The sequence below is a fragment of the Anolis carolinensis genome, chromosome 4, assembly GCF_035594765.1.
Source record: "Anolis carolinensis isolate JA03-04 chromosome 4, rAnoCar3.1.pri, whole genome shotgun sequence".
NCBI lineage: Eukaryota > Metazoa > Chordata > Lepidosauria > Squamata > Dactyloidae > Anolis > Anolis carolinensis.
Genome location: NC_085844.1, coordinates 241,315,369 through 241,332,068, shown reverse-complemented (window position 1 = coordinate 241,332,068; position 16,700 = coordinate 241,315,369). Strand labels below are relative to the sequence as shown.

Genomic DNA, 16,700 nt, shown 5'->3' with positions numbered 1-16,700 from the left:
TTATGAGGAGTAGCTTAGGAAACTGTGTATTCTCAGTCTGGAGAAGATCATGTTAAAAGATGACATTATTTTTGGAAGCATGCCATATTGAAAAAGAGCAAACTTGTTTTCTGCTGCTCCAAAAACTAGAACACAGTGCAATGGGTTCTAACTACAGGGAAAAAGAAATTCCACCTAAAGGTTAGAAAGAATTTCCTGATGATAAGAGCTGTTGGACAGCAGAAGATGCTGCTGCTTCAAATTGTGATAGTCTCCTTCTTTGCTCCAGTTTGCTCCAGAAATTAGAGTATGAATCAATGGATTCGAAGTGCAAGAGTTTTTACCTTAACTTTAGGGAGAGCTTTGAGGATTGTTTAACAAACTAACTAACTAACTAACTAACTAAAACACTGCCTTGGAAGGTGGCTCCTTCTTTGGAAGTTTTTTTTAACAAAGTTGGGAAGACATCTTTCAGGAGTGCTTTAGTTGTATATTCCTATACAGCAGATAGTTGGACAAGATGAACCATGTTTTCCCTTCTATGCACATCATCATAATTCTATGTGCAACAAACACCCATACACTATGCACAACCATGTGCATTCATGAACATTGGCACTGTATGTGGACACCATTTCTGGAATCCCGAACTGAATGCAATTGTTCCACATCTCTGTCCTTGCACGATGTATAGACCCTGCTGGAAAGATGCAGAGGAAGGTTTTTAATTCTCAAGCAGGTGAGTATGGGGCATGATATCCGTACAAGTACTGAAGTCCCAAGCTATCAGGGGCTTTGAATATCATATTGAATTTAGTTTAGAAATATATTCAAAGTGTATTAGGCAATAATGTGCAGGAAATGCACACAACAGTAGCCAAAATCCTATAGCAAGCATATGGAACACAACTTCACAGTTATGTGGCAGTTTTGCAGTGCTATCTTATTGTACAACCAAATGGATAACCAAATGAGCAAGTGCATGTGAGACTGTGTACAGTGGTTAACTATGCACAATAGTACCACATGTGTAGCTGTGGTTCTACAAATGTGGGCTGACTATATTCATTCTGCAGCTGACAAAACTGACCAATTACTTCCATATGAGAAGTTACTCATGGCCTCCTAAAGTGAAAATACCTCTTACGGTATGTGAATGAGAAAATCAAAAGTTATCTCTGGATGTTGCATCAATACTCTGAGGTTTATATTGTAATCTTCCAGTGGGCCTTCAATTAAGAAATGCTGGGATTTGAAACACTGGCTGCTTCTCTAATGACCGTGCAATGCTGGAAAAAACACTGTAAGGCCTTCCAAAGGAAAATATTTAACCCAGAGATGTCAGCAGCCTACAGAAATGTGAGGTCCAAGAATCCCAGAAGCCTGTCTTGTTTTTGTCTCGTCCCTTTCATCTCGCTCTCCAGGTCATGCCATCACTTACGGGCTGCAGCCCAAGCAGGCAATCTCAGAGTTAAGAACCTGGAGTTCAAAGTGAACTATAAACCTCCGTCTCTAAGATAAATCATACAAATTACTTTACAGAAATAAATAGAGCATTTGGGAAAGAGGTTATCTTGTTGCCTTTAGTTTACATCTCTAATCACTGTAAACTTTACAAATGCATCCCGTCAAGAAATATGGTTGCCTTTATTCTCACAAAAGATGAGTATTTATTGAGTGGATTCTGTTTGGAGAGGCAATCCTTTTTTATTTTCCTCTCACCAAATATTAGTGCTTCTTTGTCTGATGAAGTTTGGTTGGTGATACATTTAGGACAGACTTTTAAAATTACAAAATGCATGGCCACAGTTGAAAGAATCCACATTTACCAGTATGATTCCCAGTTTTAAAGTTCTTTAAATGTATTAAATACATTTCTAGAGGTCGGGTCTAGCAGTGGTTATTAATCACAGCATCTTAATATTCCTATAGCTTGGAAGGGTTATCTTTTGAGCTACGTCTTCCAGATTTCACCAGTCAATGTTCATTCTAGAAGAGGTGTGCTGGGACTTGTCATCAAGGTGTGTCACTTTTCCAAGATGTAGATGGAACCCATATAGTATACCTGTGAAGATAAGCTCAGGAAAGGACAACAGAAAAAGAACAGCACCTTTCTGCCCCCCTTCTGAATATCCAATAGTATTGTGTCAGAAGTAGACAACTGTATTAGATGGATAAACTTACGAATGAGGAACTTCCAGGTAGCCCTGTCATCAGTAGCTCTTCTCAAGTCTTGCAGACTCAGGGATTTGTAGTTTGGTGCAGCACCAATTCTTTTGGAAGAGAAGGCAAAGATCATATAAAAAGTGCAACACTCATTGTTCCTCAGCTTTGAGCCATGACAGTTAAAGTGATGTCAAACGGCATTAATTCTACAGTTTAGATGCACCTGTAGTTAATGTCATTCCTGCAAGGATACCAGTCCTTGTTGATCTATTCCAACTGACTGAGGACATCATTGGATTAGTGCACATTTAACAGACTTCACCTGGGTTAGCATTGAGAGGGACTTGGCATCTATGGGCAATGTCATGTTCATCTGTTAGACCAACAGTCTGGGAAAGCAATTGTGTGAATGTGTCCTATGAACAAAATTATGCATTTAGCACAGACACCATAAAAGTCACCATCCCCAAACAGGGGAAAATCTACAGTTCCCCACTTCAATTTTAGCTATACAATCAACACTTCTAGTCCTTTTTGTGGACAGTATACTTTTAAAGGTTGAGAAAGGTGTCCCTTGGTCACTTGTGTTCAAGGAGCCAGGCACAAATGCCTTGCATACCTTCTAGATTTCCCTTGTGACTAGCAGAAATGTTTAATAGATAGCCAACGGTGTTATTTACAGTTATAGCCAGCCTTCAAAGAACTAAAGTAAAAGGAAGTCCGCACAACCCTCCCCTACACTCAGCGTTAACATCACTACAACTTTGTGAAATTGTTGAGTGACACACATTTCCCAACATCACCTGAAAGGCTTCGGGGTTAAATAATGTACCCCAAAGCTACATAATTTAGCAGGGGGTGTAATTTGGGTCATTTTGATATAGAATTATGAATGGACCTTGTTTTCATTCAATGGACGGGTTTGTTTGTATTAGAAATGGTGTGGGCCAGCTTTTTTATTAAAAAATGGATCTGTGCCTTTGAACGAATATGCAGTCAGCCTCCACATTTATGAATTTGACTTTTGTGCATTTGATTATTCATGGATTTGATTTAAATATTCTCTCTAGAATGTCTAGGTCTCCCAGTGCAACATCTGCATTATTTCTATGTCTATTGGAGGTACATTTTTTTTTAAAGTATCATACATTTATATCTCATGAGGCAAGACATTTATAGTTCTCCTCCTCCTCATTTTTGTCCTTGCAACAACTTTGAGAGTGACCAACCCAAGGTCACCCATTGACTTAAACACATCAGACCATAGTCAGCTGGTACATTTCATGGCACTCAAATCCTAGTCTCCAGACTAAAATTCTAACACTACACTGGTTCCCATATCTTTACAGTATCTCCTCTTCCTTTTAAGTTGACAATGATGAGCAAATTAAAAGATAGGAATTACATTCATATTACTCTATCAACTGGAAAACTACACAAGACTTTCCTCTTATAGGCAGCATTTTTCTGGACTGAGCACTTAATTTTCCCAGTTGAGAGAGTGAAGGAAAAAAAGAACACTGCACACAAGACATAGCAAGGAGGAAAGAGAGAGATTTGGTTCAAGGTTACTCTCAAGAGCCCTTATCTGATCTCTGATGGTAATTTATCAGGCAGGGCCCATCATTAGTGTCAAGCTGTTTTATTACCCACTAACTTAACACTGTTTTGCCAAGAGTCAAGTGTGATGTCACTCACGTTAAAATAATTTACAGCTAATAGATCGGAGCTGGAATCATCAGCTAGCCTGTTGAACATTCAGTGTGCTCAGGAATTGCAACTCCTTTACAAATGTTTTCAGCAATTATCTAAAGCAAATATTAAAAACGAGCAAGAAGGGATCAATGGAGAAGGGTGAGATTTACAGTTTTGCCAAGACAATTTTGTTTGGTGCTATTCCTCATTGCTTTATCTGTTTTAACAGGGAGATGGCTTCAAGAGCTTTATCTTGTTTGCCTTCACAGCCTGCTTGTGGAATAGGAGTAGGTCATGTTCAGTCCCATCTTCCTAACTGACGACTCTTGAGAGATTTGGTATAAAACTGAGCGACTTAAAACTCAAAAGCTGATTCCTAAACAGAGTGGTACAAGATACTTTAGGTCTACAACAACCAGGAGTTCTGGGAGTTGTAGACCAAAAGGTAATTTTGCCAAGCTCTGGCTCCAGCTGCTAGGGATCAGGAACATGGAATCTGTGAGATAGTGTTGAATTTATAGTCCCTCATAATTGGCCAGGGTTTGCTATCCAGCATCTGGAAGGGTTCCACTCACCAACCTTTTCCTAAGGAGATATAGTCAGTCCTCCTTGCATCCACAGATTCAATCCTGTATGTCTTAAAAATAGTAAAAAGTGAAAGTTTGATTTAGCCTTGTTAGTAGTAGTATTAGTATTGTCATGCTTCCCTCTCTCAAAAGAGACTCAAAGTGCCTTTGTATTTTGTATAAGGACACTGTTTACTACGTCATTGTTCATACCATAAACATGTATATGTTGACATCATGTATAAGTCGAGGACAGGTTTGGGGAACAAAAAATTTCAGATTTTGATATCACCTATGTATAAGTCGAGGGTCATTATGCAAAGAGGGGAGAGCACCAAATTTGCCTTGGGGGTCACTACCAGGTTTCCCCACCCAGGCATTCAGAAAGGCCAGAAATTGTACCATAGAGGAGATAGTAGAGGGGGTTAGGATTTCTTTTAGATTCTCTTAGGATGGATGAAGCTCTCGCCTTTCACCACTCTAGTCAGAGAATGGGATGGTTCCTTTTTTGATATGAATTAAGGTACTTTACTCATACTGACCTCCAGATAAGTTGAGTCAGTTTTTTGAGGTTGGTTTTTCTGACTTAAATTTCTAGCAATAATGACATTTGAGCATCCACAGATCTTTGGTATCCACATGGGGTCCTGGGAACAAACTTCAGCAGATACCAAGGCTCCACTTTACTTCTGGTACATTATGTGCCAATGAAGAGGATGGTCTTCTCAGTTGTGGCCCCCATACTATAATATATGCTCCTCATGGAGAGACAATTGGTACGCACTGAAAGAGAATTGTGCAACTGCACATGCAGCACTGTGCCTAGAGGGGGCAGTAGAAGTTCACAGGTTTCCCTGATGTGTTGAGTCTTGTTCTCTTTGCCTGTGAAGTGATAGGATCTCATCAGGGTCAGTTTTTAAAGTGTTTCTACACACTTTAAAAACAGTTTAAAGATTGAATTCTATGGAGCCCATTATAGGATACAAGACTACTTCCAGCGGTTTCCCATGGACTCTATCTTTAAACTGTTTTAAAAGTGTGTAGAAACTGAGGTTTTGGAGTCAGAGAGCAAACATCTTCAGAGCTCCTGATTCACACAGAAATGGCTAAAGGCATTTATTTTAACATAGGATGGGAACTGTCAGATTCCCCCATGATAGAGCAATGAGTAAACTTTTCTGTGGCCGGTCTCGAAATGTGCCTCAATGCTCGTTTTGTCACCATTAATTACTTTTATGGTATTTTTAAAAATAATTTAGTCTTCAGGAATTGTGCAATTTCAATATATTACCAGTTTGCTATAGCTATATTTCCCCCCTTTTTAGAGATAGATTTCGGACTTGCACAGTTCGCAAGAATGCAATATGGGTGAGGACTATGTCAGAGTAATTTACGCAGCGCAGCAGCAGTTGGATGGAGTCAGTGGAACGCAGAATGAAGAGACACTCAGAGACATTGGTAAATCTATATACAAAGTTTTACTGAAAGCAGTAATAAAGACAAACAGGCTTGCAGACAGTGGACACAGGACTTAACACCTAGGCAGACAGCACTCAACTCAACTCAGAACAGAACAGATCTGATGCAATCAGTAATGCACACTCCCCAGTTCCAGCCACACATCAAGGTCAACACAGCTTCTTAGCAATTAACTCTTTCCAGACTATAGTACACTCTGGATGATGCAATCAGTATGCAATACAGACAAAACACAAATTTCATTTAAACACTATCAACACACCAATCCCACATTAACAGACTACACTCACCTGTGTGATAGCTCAAAATATGGAGGATTGCTATAGAAACAGACACAAGTACATCATGTGTGAAAGTCGTGAATAGATTATCTATTTTCCTTATAAACGGACTGGAACGAAATGCTATGGTAAAGAAGACAATTTCCCCTGCTTTCCCCCCTCATGGGATGAGGTCCATACTTTTATACCTAACTTTACTTCCTCTGCAGAATTAATGCCATTTGACTGTCATGGCTCAATGGTATAGAATCTTGAGAGCTGCAGTTTGATGATGCACCAGCATTCTTTGGCAAAGACAGCTAAAGACCTTGTAAAATTACACTACCCATTATGGAAAACATAATTCCATAGTATTATGCCATGGCAGTTAAAATGTTTTCAAACTGGTTCAATCTACAGTGTAGAATAGATCCACTCAAAACACAATGATTGTTTTACTCCCAAATTGGTTGACCGCAATAAACACATGTAAAAGGGTTTTTAAAATTTATATTCAGTTTTGTGTTTCAATTTATCTTTAGATCTGTTTTTCCCCCTCAAAAACTTGTGATTCCTGTGCAGGGACAACAATACATTCATTCTTCCATGCAGGAAGAGAAGTTTTTGAACATTTCAGTCATGACCCAAACTCATGTAGCTGAACAAAGTTCAGAAAAAATCCACAATGAATCTTAATCACATTTGGAGTCCAGAGTGCATTAGTAAAGATATTTTTAACACACAATGAGTGAAATGAGTTCGACAGGATTACCTGGAGCAAGCACATTTAGGCAACTGTCGAAGGTTAAGAAAAATTGCAGCTGGTGCTGAAATTGGATCGGCTTATGATGAATGGAGACCGCTACCTATATATATTGTGGTTTTTTGTCTTATTTTTTCTTGATATTTATTTACAAAGCTAGAGTCAACTCTGGTGCAGGTACTATTGGTTCAAGAGAATAATTTCCCCATTCCAGAATCCTAAAGTTCTTTCCTAACAACACAAACAGCAATGTCATTTGAGATCCTGTATCAGCATGGTGCCCTACAAATGTGCTGGACTACAATCACCCAGCGATATTCATATTGACAGGGAGGGATGGAACTTGTAGTCTAACACATCCTGGTAGGATGTATCCCAGTTTTATGCATATGGCAATTTCTGTTTAGCTTCTACAATATTAGTCTCAATCTCAAAGTCAGGAGCCATGGTGGTGCAATGGGTTAAACCCTTGTGCTGGCTGAACTGCTGACATGAAGGTTGGGTTGCTGACCTGAAGGTTGCCGACCTGAAGAACACGAGAGAACCCTCCCAGCTAACATATCCCGGCACCCCCTGGGCAACGTCTCTGTAGACGACCAATTCTCTCACATCAGAAGCGACTTGCAGTATGTTATCAAGTCACTTCTGACATGATTTAAAAAATATCTCAAAGTCTGCCTAATGTTTCCAACTGGTGTTCAAAACCGTATGTTATTTGGATTCCATCTTGGAAGAATCTAGTAATCTGTGAGACATTGTTATTTAATGCAATTTGTTTCAAGTAATGTGATTTTTTGTAATTATGGTCTTCATCTATAGCAATGTCACACACACCATTTTCTTGCCAGTCCATTTTGGAATTGACCCAAAGCATTCAACACCACTGGAATATTTTCCCTGAGATGCAGATCTTCCATTTGTAAGTCTCAGCATCTTTTCCATCATTTGGATTCTCAACCTGATTTCAATGATTACCACAATTATCAATATTTCCTTTTTAATGATGATGGTTATCATCATCATCACCACCACCACCAATTACATACATGATATGTAATAGGTTATATTTGACACATTGTTACTTGTTAGAAGAAACAACTTCAGCACCACTTACTCTTGTTGCTCTCTTGTCCATTTCAGATGAGGTGGTCTAGACTAGGGCTTCTTAAACATTTTCATTTGCAACCCCTTTTGGCACGAGGTAATTTTACATGACCCCAGGTATATAGGCATATAAAATAGGTATAAAAATCAAACAATTACTGATAGCAAATCAGCATTTGTGAGGCTTGCTAAACAGGCTGATTTTCCTTTTTATGAAGTACAGTTGAAGCATTTTCTACAGAGTCCACTGTAAACACTGCACAACAGATTCATGCAAATGTCTAATACAGCCAATAAGAAAACTTTCACTTTTGCCATTTTCAGGACTTCAGCATTTAGCTAAAGGGACCCCATTTGGGGTCAGGACCCACAGCTTAAGAAGCAGTGATAGAGACATTGGGGGGGGGTGTCTTCCTTTCCTACTTAACTTTTCATTGTCAGCCACTTATCCCAACAGCATTTTGAGCAGATAACATTGTCTGGTTCAGTCAAGAATGACTGTTCTCCATTGTAGAGAATTAGTCCAGACTGAACACTCTGCAACACATATCCCTCCCATCCTTTTCTCCTTCAGAATGACTCTGGAGACCAGTTTGAATCTACACTCAGCCATGGAAGTCCACCACAACAAATTACATTCTCTCAACCTCAGAGGAAGGCAATGGCAAACCCCCTTTGAATAATCTTGCCAAGAAAACCCTATGATAGATTCACCTTAGAGTTACAAGTCAGAAATGACTTTAAGGAACTCAACAATAACAGAAAAGATCAAGCCATTTCTACCCAAGAATGTTGTTTGTTAATAAATGTTCTTCCTGTTGAAGATTCTAAACTTATTTTTCTGCCTGCCTTATGGTTCTTTCAAACTCACCACCCTGAGATAGCCACGTCTCTCATTCCAATTATAATCTGTCACCATCTAACAGTTACCAGGTCTGCTGCATACTTATCTGTTGGTTCTTGTTGCTTTAATTAAAAGACAACAACAGTAATGCAAAACTCCATTCTAGAGGCATCCTGAGGACAAAACTAGAGGTGGGTGAATGTTTTTTCTTAATGGTTCTTTTTCCAATCCTTTCATTTGTCATGAACTTTGATATATACAGTAGAGTCTCACTTATCCAACAAAAACAGGCCCGGCAGAAGCTTGGATAAGCGATTATGTTGGATAATAAGGAGGGATTAAGGAAAAGCCTATTAAACATCAAATTAGGTTATGATTTTACAAATTAAGCACCAAAACATCATGTTATACAACAAATTTGACAGAAAAAGTAGTTCAATACGCAGTAATGCTATGTAGTAATTACTGTATTTACGAAATTAGCACCAAAATATCACGATATATTGAAAACATTGACTACAAAAATGTGTTGGATAATCCAGAACGTTGGATAAGCGAGTGTTGGATAAGTGAGACTCTACTGTATATATATATATCAGATTTTATATATTGAAATTTATATAAAACCCATAAGCATTTCTGTGCATTACATCTAAAATACATTTTGTATGCAATTCTTTCTGTCATATACATTTTAATTTCAATTCTGATGCAATTTTTGAATGTTTTCTTTGCTCATATGTGCATTTTTGCATCCACATTTTCCTAAAAGATATATATGCATCTTTCATCCTCCTTAAGATTTGAAGAAGCCATAAGTTCAAAGGATAACTGGGTTCCATTTTGTTTTTGCATTTTGATTTTGAATTTTTTTTCATTTTGGTTCAAAAGAGTGACATTGGGTAAGTATAAAAATCAAAACCTGTTCCACACCCCTAGATAAAAGAGATATTTTCCAAAGAGACTCGGTAGCAAAACATCTTCATAATTAAATTTTAACTTTCCTTCAAATCTCCGGTAAATAAATATCTTCCTTTTACAACAGCACCTGGGCTGTAAATCATTGCAACATTTACCCTGTCAAAAGCAATAGTGGACCTGTCAGCATCTGTCTTGGTCAGCAAATTTGGCTTGGTCAACAAACTCTCCAAGGAGGCCGATTCAAGGGTGACCTCCGCTTCAACTCCGGAAGAAGAATTGGCTGCAGATCAATGGAGGTCTCATAGGAGTTGACCTCAGCTTCCTTGGTCTTCAATTGGGCATGATTGGTCAAAGGATGTAGGAAATTACTTGGGGAACTGGGTTCAAAATCATTTTCTAAACTGTAACATTACATAAAGAACTTAAAGTCACAAACCCAGACTCTAGAGCTGGCACTACATGTTAATAACCTGATTGTGTTCATTGTTGCTGCTGTTAATTGTCATCAAGTTTAATTCAACTTATTATGATTTGTTTGTTTGTTTGTTTGTTTGTAAGTGTGTCTTACAGATATGGCAAAATTCAATACTGCATTATAAATACGAATAAACTAATGCAATTCATCAATGATGTCTCTCTAAGGACTTTGTCACATTAGTCTATTGCATGACTGCAATCATGTCAGTGTAAGGAATGGAAACATACCGGATTTTCACCATTTATTATCACATTTCTCTGCATTAGTCGAATGACACCACTTTGGCAATCTATGGTCCCACATTCATCTTCTGCACAGCCTCCATAACCCCACCTTCCAGCCCTATCATTTATCCAGAATGTCTTTTGAGGGTTTCCTTTTCTTTTTACAACAATTTCACAATTATGGCTATATAATGTTAAAAATTAAGAAATAAAAGAAAGTTGAGAGGAAAGAAAACAGCCTGCTTGGGAATAGCATAGGGAGGGGAAAAGAGGAGGAGATTCACATTCACCATGTTTCATATCACAAGCCCATGGCATGGAGCATTTGGATGCTGTTTCTTAAAAAATAATTCTGTTTTGAGAAAAAATATGGGAAAATAAATAGGGTTTATAACAATAGCTTTAATTGCAAATTTTGACTTTTTTAAAATTATACTCCAACCTCCAACAGATTTATTCTAAGCATGAAGATTCCAGTTATGATATATACCTGGTCAATCTCATGTATAAAGCAGGGACAGGTTTGGGAGACAAAATTACAGATTTTGATATGACCTGATAACTCAAGGGCCATGAAGTAGAATGGGGAAAGTGCCTCAAGGCCAGACATCATTGGCTATTGCTGCCATTTTCCCACCCAATTTTTCAAGAAGTCCAAAAGTGGTGTCACAGCACAGATGGAAGAAGGGTATGTGTTTCTTTTAAGTTCTCCTGAATTGGACTAAAGCTTTTATCTTTCACCATTCTTCTAAGGGAAGTGAGTTGTTTGTTTTTTGACAAGAGAGCAGACACAGTATGTGCAGTGATCCGTGGCAAAGTATATGCTGTAGTAATCAAAACTAAAAGCTAGCAACATGCAGATTGAGCATTCCTTATTAGAATTTCAGAATCCAATATCCACCAAAATCATACACGTGGTTGGTGAGATTGTGATATCTTTGCTTTCTGGTGATTCAATGTATGTACACAAGCTTGGTTTCATACACAAAATTATTTAAAATATTGTATACAGTTACCTTCAAGCTAGGTGTATATGAAACATTATTAAATGTTATGTTTAGATTTGAGTCCCATTTGCAAGATATCTCATTGTGTACATGTATGACAATATAGGCATTTCAAAATCCAAAAATATCCAAAATCTGAAACACTTCTGGTCCCAAGCATTTTGTATAAGGCATACTGAATCTGTTATGTATATTCCGAACGCTCTAGAAACCATAAAAACTTTCATCCACCATTACATTTTATGGTAGCAGATAGTATAAGTCTGCCCTTTCCAAATTGTGCCCAGAAGATTGCTGAACTCCTGCCCATCTGGAGAGCAGCAAAGTGGAGAAAGCCACTGAAAACTCCAAGCTGAAATCTAATGCAAAGATGGAAAATAAATCAATGCACTTGCTCTGATGTGGATGAGATCAATGATTCCATGACTGGGGAAAAATTGTGGTGTAGATTACTGGTTCTCAATTTATGACCCTGGACATAGTTCAACAACAGGAACCTCATTCTATATAGTCAATGATCAGGCTTTATGGAAGTTGAAATCCAATGTATTTAGAGTACCTAAAATTGGGGACCATTACATCATTCACACTGCCAGAATCATGATTATACTGTACAGATACACCTCACTTGTGAAGATGATTCTGATAAACTGCAGGCAAAAAAAATAAAGGTGAAACAAACATGCAGAGAGTTTAAACTGAAGGAGTGAGATACAAATGGGAATGAAGAACCAAGCCAACCTAATAAGAGATGGGGTCACAGAAGGGGTAGTGGGACAGAAAGAATTTTAAGCTATCAGTGGAGTGGGTTTTTTTTAGCAGACATAGAAGATGGTGAGACGGAATACTGAAAAGAGATATGAATTTATCAAGAGAGAGGTGAAAGTGTATGAAGGAATGGGAACCCTTTAAGCAGAGAGCAGATACAAAACCCAATCATGAGGCAAACAAACTAGGGGACAAAGCTGCGGTATACTGCACACACTGCATTGCACACACATATAACACGTACTTATTGCTGTTGTTGGGACCCAAGGGGGTTTGCATAACACTTTTTTTAAAAAAATAGGTAAAAAAGAAATGAAAATATATAATCTAGAGTAATGGATCTGTAACTAATCAGTATTGAGTAAGACTACACAGTCTCAATGTTAACCTATATGAACGCCTTAAAAGCCAGCCACCAGATCAAGTGAAGTTTCTAACTGGGGTTCAGGAAGTGAGATACTTCCTGCATCTCCCACCATTGAGGAAAGCTGTGACAGTCAGGGGTATGACTCACAACCTGGATTTGAGCTGTACAGACCTTTTTCTTCCCCTGATCTGGCATTTGGCTTTTAAATTGGGTTGAGAAGGTGAGTGAATCAAGAAAACTTCTTTGTTATGTAGATGTACCAAAGTCAATCCAGCAGACCAGTGACAATGATTAAAATCCAGTTAAACAATAGCTAGAATTAAAAGGCTTTAAACCAAGCCTATTGTTTTAAAAAAAAATCTGCTGATATAAACAGCATAACATTGAATGTAGTAGGGCCTTCCCAAGAAATGAATCTAGGACAGTGATGGGTCTGGGCAATTTGATGTGAGGAGGAGGATTTTGTAATCAGAGCTTGTAAATGTCACTGTTTACTATAACCCGCAGAAGCCCCAGTCTCTCTACAGCAATGGTTCTCAACATATGGGCCGCAAGATCCAAAATAAGGTCTGCAAGACATGTGGGGAAATCAACCTTAGATTATTGTCTTTTGTGGGTGAGCAGACGGCGACTACTGGATGGAATATGTTCTGTATCAGAAACTAGAGCTGGTGTGGTCTATCCAATGCAATTTTCTAAATCAGCACCCCAAATTACCAAACCGAATCTAACGTTGATCAAAAACTGATTCATAACCCTTTTGGTACTAATGTTGGAGAGTGGTCCTTGGTCTTAGTGGTCCCTGGTCAAGTGGTTGGGAACTACTGCTCTACAGTAAACATGTCATAGTACAGTGGTTAAGTGTTGAATCAGGACTCTAGGAGACCAAGGTTCAATCCCTGCTCAGCCATGGCAATCCACTGGCTGACCTTGGACAAGCCACTCTGTTTCAGCCCAAGAACACGGTAATGCTAAACATCCCAAGTAAGCACCTTAGGGTCACCATAAGTTGGAAATGTCTCAAAATCACACAACAGCAAGACACATCCTGACAAGTAGATTCTAAGAGTTGTTTTCCAATCAAGTGAATTTCCCAAGCTCTGGCTATAACTGCTGGGACAAAAAGGAAGCAGGCCTCTTTCCAGCTCGCTTTCTAGCAGGCTTCCAAGTGTTCAATGTGACATCACAGATCTGGAGGCTGCCTGCAGCCTGGCCTTTTTTTGGATCAGGCTCAAAAATAGCGCTTGTGCTTGCCCACCCCCAGCCCCAATCCCAGCCCCATTCTGGCCCTCATCTATAAATTTGTCTGAGCAAACAGTTCCCAGGATCTGGCAGAAGGCTAGAGCTGGGGAGTGAGCTGGAGAGATAGGAGCATGACAGTCTGTGAAATGAAACACAGAACTGCTGGGGCTGCAGCCGTCAGACAGGAGCCGGCTCTCTCCCTGAAAGATTAGTCAGACTCCTTCGCTGGAGCCCTCCGCATTCCCCACACTCCTAGCAACAAAGTGCTGTCTCTCGCCTCCCATGAATCATGTGAATTTAACCTTTCACCTGGCCACAGAGAGGTTAATAAACCCAAATAGCTGGCTCCTTCTTCTTCTCCTCCTCCCTCCCCATTATTGGCCTTTGGAAGAAGGATTAAGCAAAGCAGAATGGAATGGGGGTGGGTTCAAGCATTTCTGGAAAAGCTACTTCTTCATGGAAAAAAGATCCAGAATTTGAGATAATAAATAAGTGGCTATAATGTGTGGACTACAACTCCCAGAATCCGCCAATCTCCAGAGTATCCACCAACATTTCACCAGTGAAAACCATGACATCTGTGGCCAATCAATAATAGAGTGAGATCAAGATGGTAAAAGCTATCAGTAAGGAAGAAGAGACAAGCTAGGCATCTGCTTTTGCCTGAGCCTATTGGGAAGGTCAAGATTCTGCCCCTTCTCTCCTTTCTGTCTGCTGAGTTATTTTGAATGCAAACTGCTTCTGCATTTTGAATCAGTTTGCTGCATTTGAAGAAAACCGAAGACAAAGGGAGAAAGTGGAAAGAGAAAGCAATTGGGACATTTTTAGAGTGGCTGCAAAATGTGAGATAACAGATGAATTGGGACTGTCAATTAAGGACAATTGGATGATATGAGAGTGGCATGGATGAATGGCTGTTTATGCCACCCACATCCATACTTCACTGAACTTCTGAAAGAAATAAAAGAAATTTCAACAAGATTGAATCTCAAATATGACTTTCCACCACTATTATCTTTCTACTATCTTGGTGCTCTTTTTCTGCCACTGTGATTTAATGTCAGTAAGACTGACTACAGTAGATGTTTGTTCAATGGTTGCCTTCTTCACAGCAGATGTTACATTTTCCCAGAAGGCCTGGGATGTTGCATTGTTAAAAGGCATTAAGAATGGGATCCTCCTGGAATATTTTTGTTATTTGCCATCAAGCAGGCTGCCACTTATGGCAAGCCAATAAATGAGTGTCATCTACAGTACTGCTCAGGAATTAACATCAACATGATTTTTTGTGTATCAGGAGCAACTGGAGTTGCTTCTGGAGTGAGAGAATTGGCCGTCTGCAAGGACGTTGCCCAGGGGACATGTTTTACCATCCTTGTAGGAGGCTTCTCTCATGTCCCTGCATGGAGCTGGAGCTGATAGAGGGAGCTCATCCGCACTCTCTCTGGGTGGGATTCGAACCTGGCAGCTTTCAGGCAGCAACCCAACCTTCAAGTCACGAGGCTTGGCTCCATCAACATGATGTAGTTGTTTGAATGTTCAACTAGCCTTAAAGAAACCAGGGATTGAATTGCTCTTGCCAGGTCTTTCAAAATAGCAATAAGGGACCTCTGAAATTCTTAATATATTGGGTTGACAATCTGGGGGTAGCTATTGACAAGTTTGTTGTTGTTGTTGTGTGCCTTACTGTTGTTTCCTGTGGGAGTTTTCTGGGGTTGGGAGTAGATGACTTGCTCAAAGTCACCCAATGAAAATCCATTGCCAACCACTACACCAAACTGGCTGAAGTTTGTGGTCTACCTTAATACCAAATGGAAGTATTGCTTTTTGTTATCTTAGCCCTATGTTTTTCAGAGAAATTAACACATACACCACATTCATACATTACACAATGGTCACATTTTTTTTTGTCCTTATGAAGGGCTCACATCCAAATACATGAGGGGGGTTGCATCCTGTTCCTTCTATTTGAAAGGAAAAGCTTACCAACCCTTAAATAGAAGACATTTGTTATACTAGGGGCACCTGCTTCTCCTAGAAGGGATTAGCTTTCTGACCCTTAGATAAGGGACAGGCTACCAACCCTTTTGCTTTTATGTCAAGCCTCTTTGAGTCCTCTTTGGGGAGATAAATCAAGATATAAATATAATAATAATAATAATAATAATAATAATAATAATAATAATAATAATAATAGCCACCCAAGTTAAAATCTACTCTCAGTCATGGACACCTTTTGGCATTCCTCGAACAAGATACATACTCTAGGCCTTACAGAAAGGTAATCGCAAGGGCCGGCTGAATAAATTCTATAATAGTCCTCTTGAAGGCACGTAATAACAAACAACAATCAATAATAACGCTACTGTCAGGATAGCCTCTTGATGCATAGAGAGATGCAATCCTAACACTGTGGAAAGATAATAACACTAAAGAGACATTTATCAACAGTGGGGTTCATGAAATAATAGAGTGTTGCCTATAATAAAAGTGTGATACATAATCAGTTAAAGGATAGTAAACATCAGATAGAGAGCGGGACATATGTACTTCTTTGGTTTGTGTGTGTGTGTTATCTTTGTTCTTTTTTATATTTTGTTTCCTAATAATCTCTTAGTTATAGAGAATAATGTGTAGCTGTCTGGTTTTGGTAGTTTTGTATATCTAGAAAGTTTGTTGGTGTGTTTCATTTTGTCTCTTTCTTGCATAAAAATTATTTCAAAAAATATAATGCCGAACCGTGTTTGGATTATACACCTTTAGAGGGATTTGGGGAAACTAAAACATCAGCCTCATCCCACCTGAAGAATATGGATCCTGAGAGAAGCGGTGCCAGG

General features: G+C 39.0%; 1 long non-coding RNA gene across 1 annotated transcript; it reads right to left on the bottom strand.

Annotated features, from left to right (window-relative positions):
* Positions 1 to 1,607: 1,607 nt before the first annotated feature.
* LOC134298531 (uncharacterized) lies at positions 1,608 to 15,978 on the bottom strand. Its single transcript, XR_010005645.1, has 2 exons — positions 2,164 to 15,978; positions 1,608 to 2,044 (listed from the first exon to the last, which is right to left on the bottom strand). It is a non-coding gene; the product is annotated as an uncharacterized LOC134298531 (long non-coding RNA).
* Positions 15,979 to 16,700: the final 722 nt, after the last annotated feature.